The sequence below is a fragment of the Hyalella azteca genome, unplaced genomic scaffold, assembly GCF_000764305.2.
Source record: "Hyalella azteca isolate HAZT.00-mixed unplaced genomic scaffold, Hazt_2.0.2 contig7161, whole genome shotgun sequence".
Classification (NCBI taxonomy): Eukaryota; Metazoa; Arthropoda; class Malacostraca; order Amphipoda; family Hyalellidae; genus Hyalella; species Hyalella azteca.
The window spans coordinates 27,913-33,927 of NW_025937291.1; positions in this window are offsets into that span (position 1 = coordinate 27,913).

The following is a 6,015-nucleotide window of genomic DNA, read 5'->3' on the forward strand; positions in this document are numbered from 1 at the left end:
AACTACAATTTTTAGAATTGCCAAATTTGGGGCATGGTAACCCTAAAAAAAAATTCAGTATTTCAGTAGTCTGCATTTTAATTAGGCCTTTATATTTGTATAATTGCTTAACATAATGAGTTAAAGCGATTTTTATTGTAATAGAAAAAGCATACAAAAATAATGAAGGTACTTCAATTTTGTTTAGGGTAAACGCGGTATATTCCGACATCGTAGGTAATTCCATCACTTCTCTAGTTTTTCCTTTATATTAAGCTTTGTTTTAGTTCCATGCGTTCATTGATGGTTGAAATGGTGACGTCATACATTTGCGTGTCGAAATACTTCAAAAACACTAGGTCTTGGCCATCTAGTGGGAAAATATAGAGATCCAAAGAGAGACAATGCATGCCACCTGGTGAGATCATCAAAAAATGTGTCAAATTTGACAGTTGACCTTGCTCTACCAAATAGTGAATAACTGTTTTTATAGGAAGAATATTATGGTTTGAGACTTTTAAATACGTCTGTGAATATATTAGGAATCCTTTAAGTAAACTTGTATTCGCTGATTTCAAGTCGTAAATAAATTAATAGATGATTAAGTTGAGTGATGGATTTAGACCCATCAAAACTAATTCCGACACAACTTGAATTGGACACACACAGATCGTTCCAAGCTTTGTACAAAAATTTAAATTTGCTTAATTAAAAGCCTAATAGCTGTTAATTAAAATGTAATTAAGTAGTGTTCAATATTCGTTAGTGTTCTAATTCAAAGCCGTGTTGTATCCCAATACAGCTCACACAGCAAACGGAATTCAAACACGTGGATATCGGCATTACGTATCAGTTAAATTTTAAGCGCTGACGCAATACGACTCACCACGTGTCGAATATTGCCACACACAGTGACGGAATATACTATATAGGGATTTGGTAGGTTTCCATTCTAAAGGCTTTTTAATAAATACGGTATGGCAACATTTTGTGACGTTTCATTGTTGCTGACGCGTAGTGAAGTGTTTTGAGAGTCACGTGAAGGCAACAGAACTTACGTAACGCATACGTTTTTTTATAGTTTTTCATTTCTCGATGCGTCCTTAATGTGTCGGAATATACCCTATCCCATCCCTAATTTTTTTGGACCCTAAATTCCTATAAATTTTTCTAATTTCTTCAGTGAAAAATTTGAAAAATGCTTATTTTAAACCATGATTTCCAGAAATCACCTAGATTTCCTGAAATAATTTTTACCTTCAATTTTAAGAAACTTTAGCTCAATATTCAATTTTAGTAAAATAGAAAAAAAAGTGACTACAGCAGTATATTACATTATTTACATAGAAATGGGCAAACAATGCTAGAAAATTTACTCTTAATAAAACAAGCTATAAGAAAAAGACAGTGAGGTAAAAATTTTTATAAGAATTGGATGTTAAGTAAAATGATTATTCATTATATTCATAACTTCATAAGTAGTAGATACTGCAGAAACCTTTGGAGTAAATTTATGCAATAATCACAGGCTGCACAGCGGTCAGCGGCCACAGCCAAATAATGATAGATACACAAATGATGCGTATGAATTAATTTTTGATCTTAGAGAATCTTAAACAGCAGAAGCAGGTGAACCTACACAAGCTACACTACACCCTCCCTAGTGAGTGGCCTAGTCTAGTCCCTACAGCAGGCTACAGACAGGGGTGCAGGCCATTATGCCATTTATGCGCTAAAGGTGTTTTTGTTTGACAGCTGATGTGACTCAAATGTTGGTGCCATGCTCCTCTACAACTTGGATTACGGATCGCTTATTCACAAAAGTTTTTCAATTTATGAAATCTTCAGTCTCCTCATGGGTAAACTACCTAGTTAAATCATGAGTCTCCTTTTCAATTTTTTAGCTTATATATGAGTATTGAAACCTTTCCATTATAAACATTAAAGTCTTATTATTTTTTGAGCATAGACTCTTGAAATTTCTGTTTGTTCCCTTCCCTTTTCGCCCTTCGGCAAATATATCTTTATAAGTTTTGAATAGTTCTAACAATTTTCAACGGCAGTTTTAACTCTTAACTTCGATTTGATCAGCAGTTTCAATTGGATTTATACTAAAATTCTAGATGAACTAATCTTTGATTGACCCAATGCGCTTTTTCGACAGTCTCGTTGCACCTATAAACAGACTAATTGTAACAGACTAATCATATTTCTAGACATCGTTTCATATGAGAAAAAATAAGACTTATAATGAGCGAGACATTATATACAATTATTATGTAAGTCAGCCTGAGCACGTGCTCTAATACTTGAGCTTTGTTAGTTAGTACATTGCTGGTGTTAGATGATGGCGTGCTGCATGGACGAAAAAAAAAACACATCAAAAGCTAATCGCTTATTTTCAGTGCACCCTTCTTTAATGTAACTCACTTTGGTCGGTGTCAGAACATTAAACACTGTACTTTCTACTTGATAAATCTTAAAATAAATTTAAAACCCGGTTCCTTATATTTATACTCTGAAATACGCAACAGATTAGGTAGTAAATGTACAACTTGTGTAACCTAAAATGGAAACTGAAGGGAAACTTGGAAAGAAACCTGTTACACTGCGATGAAGGGAAAGAAACCCGCTACACTGCGAATAAGTAGGCACCACAATGTGATATGCCGGTATCCGACGCTATATCCGAGCTCAAGGAGTACGAAGTGAACACTCGCGAACGAACGAGCTTTTCTTGGCACGTGATGGCTTGGCCGCGTGCCAATGCAGCGCGCGCTTGCCACGAGCTGGGGTTCTGGAGAACGTTCTCGATAGATCTTCCGCATGCCAATAGTAGAACTTTAGGTGAACATTCCGCCTCTTGTGGATGATGATTAATTGGAGACATTCTTATTAATTGAGAGCTTCCACTTTGCTGGCGATGTTACTCTACGATCTGCGGTGCGAAACAGCTGATAGCTGAAGCACTAGCAAACAAACCTACTACTACTTACGGGAGTCGTGCAACTGCAACATTTAGGATAATTAGTAGCAAAAGGATTAGAAAAATAAAAAACGGACCAAATCCAAACACGACGAACGCCACGCAAGGTTAATTCAACTTTAACGGACCACCTTGAGTTGGCGATTAATTGTCATTCAGCATCCGACTTCAATCACGACCTTTTGGTTATGAAGGACAATAAAAACACTTAGATCGAAATATTTCAATATTACATCATACCGACATTTGAATATTTATGCAATTTACTCTACAGCAGTCACTTATAATGCAAATAATCTAAGATGAACTAACATATTAATTATTAACGGATGGGAGTAATTACGTACAAAATTAAAGGATTAAATATCGGGATGTTCGGACGCCAGTATCAACAGACGCTTTCGTCAATATTATTCTTTTCCAGATATTTGCCCAAGTTTGATCCATAGATGGACTCGTACACAACATACCGACCGTAGAATATGGTTCAGGGGATTATTATGCACGCTACTTCAACTAAAATCTTTCATAAAAATAGAATATTACAAAGTCACACAGCGACGCAAGAATTCTGGCAGCATAGAGAGCGACGAAAGGACCTGGCAAGGCGTTCATCTCATTGAAGAACAACGGAATCTCGAAAAAATGGCTCATTCTTGCGATCAAAATTTGCTAATTTCCTAACCAACCATAGAAGAAAAGATCAACAATTATACCAACGAAAGTATACCAAATAACATTAATACCACATATGTCATTATAATATGATATTAACCAATGGCTAAATTATTATCGATGTCCTGGCAAGATGAACACAACTCCCTTTCGAACAGCAACCGCAACTCATGGACAATCCTGAGCAATACAGCAATAGTATCTATTTTGTACTTCATGGGAATAGCTTAGAAAGACTCAACCACAAAATCCTCACCGCACCGAGAGTCCGAAAGACTCCAAAAAGAGAACAATATAACTCAGTGCTAACTGCAGTGAGTGAAAAAAGCGCATTTTCTCGTCGACGAAAACATGAAGTCACGGACGGACGGACAAACGGACGGACAGACGGACATGACGAGCACAATAGTGCATTCTTTTCATAAATGAGAAAATGCGCTAACAAGTGACATTGGGCAAACGCCGAACGAGATCTACGCAGACGCAACACTCTCAAGTGAAATTCAAAACAAAAAGCTAACAACGACCTTAAAACAACATCACAGCGCGCATAGAATTAAAATTAACACCCGCGTCGAACATGTGCTAGAGCGTTGCCAGCCCATTGATTTGTTGGAGGAGCATAAGTTCTTCATGCGAATATTTAGTCCAGCCGTTACACGATGTATATGGAAATGACTGCAACCACTCATCATGCAGCAAAACAATACGACCGACCACACAAAAATGTGCTGAACACACAATCGACCTTATACAATACCACATAAAAGTAATCGAACTGCCAGCAGTTCTCCGTGGACTAACTACCACTGCTTGGCAGCGACTCTCAGACCATGTGGAAGACGACGAGATTTAACGACGAAAGTCAAGCTTGTTTGAAGTGAGTTAAATTGCGACAATGACGGTTGAATATATCAGATTAGACTTCATTGAATTACGACGCTAATATATTTAGTATTAGAAAAGAGGCTTAACGAGCTGTAACTTTCATTACAATTATTGAATTGTTATGATTGCTACAAACACATTAGATTTTACTTGTGATAGAGAAAAAACTTCAAAGGTCAAGAAGAAGTTGGGAGTAAAAGGCCACGCCAACAATGTTCGTGAGCCACGCCCATGATGAGTGAGAGGCACTAGTGTAAAATATAAAATGTCATCTCAAGAATCATTGCACATAAACTAATATTGATCATTAACAAAATATGGCATAAATAAAACACGTGACTCGCCTCATTTCAAGCTTCAAAAGCTCTTGAAAGTTGTCCATGGAAACAACACATACTGAAATTATGATAATTCGACATATTGAAATGATTGAAATAGAATTTTGTTCACTAGCTCCACAGGCAAGAAGCCTTGGATCCCAAAAGAGCATCAGAATTATTTAGAACAAATTTAAAACTTCAAATAACAATAGCTTGATCACAATTTGAATCCCTTTAAAAACTCATGCCACTCTCACAAATGACAAATGGCAATCTATCAAATGAGTTTAATTGTAAGCAACTTATTATCCTACAGCTACCCGAGGAAATGCCGACTACACAATTCAGATGGCTTAGAGTTAGCTACGGTACTCTAAGCCATCTTGCCTCCAAAACAACACTATATATGAGCAACGTCCTCTCAGAGGATAAAAAATTGCATCTTAAATACTAACCACGTCCATCATACAGCCCGTCCAAGGCCCATGGCAAGAAGAATTGCAAGGAGACAATAAACACCTTAAACCATAAACACCTTAAACAACAATAGCGAAACCAAGAGTTAAAAAACTCAAATACTCGCACCAAGTAGTTAGCAATACGACACCAACGGTAGTCATGCCAAAATCAATCAATAATCGACTAGAAAACTGAACGCGTATGCATTCCAACACAAATATGAAACTTCAACAATATAAAAAGACAACTATCACGGCCAGTACAGAGAAGAGTTTTGTGTGTGGCATCAGAATACGCGCCTACAGCGTGAGACAACAGAGAATGTGACACGCGCCTGTAGCGTGAGACAACAGAGAATGTGACACGCGCCTGTAGCGTGAGACAACAGAGAATGTGACACGCGCCTGCAGCGTGAGACAACAGAGAATGTGACACGCGCCTACAGCGTGAGACAACAGAGAATGTGACACGCGCCTGCAGCGTTAGACAACAGAGAATGTGACGACACGCGCCTACAGCGTTAGACAACAGAGAATGTGACACGCTCCAGCAACGTTAGACAACAGTTACGACAAAGTCCAGGCGAAACGCGCCCGTAAATGGTACAAGCTCAACAGGATAGAAACTTGGGTGAATTCATCAGGCTTTACAATGAACAATTCCTTCAGAACACAAAAATACGGGAAATTGATCGTTCATTCACAGTGA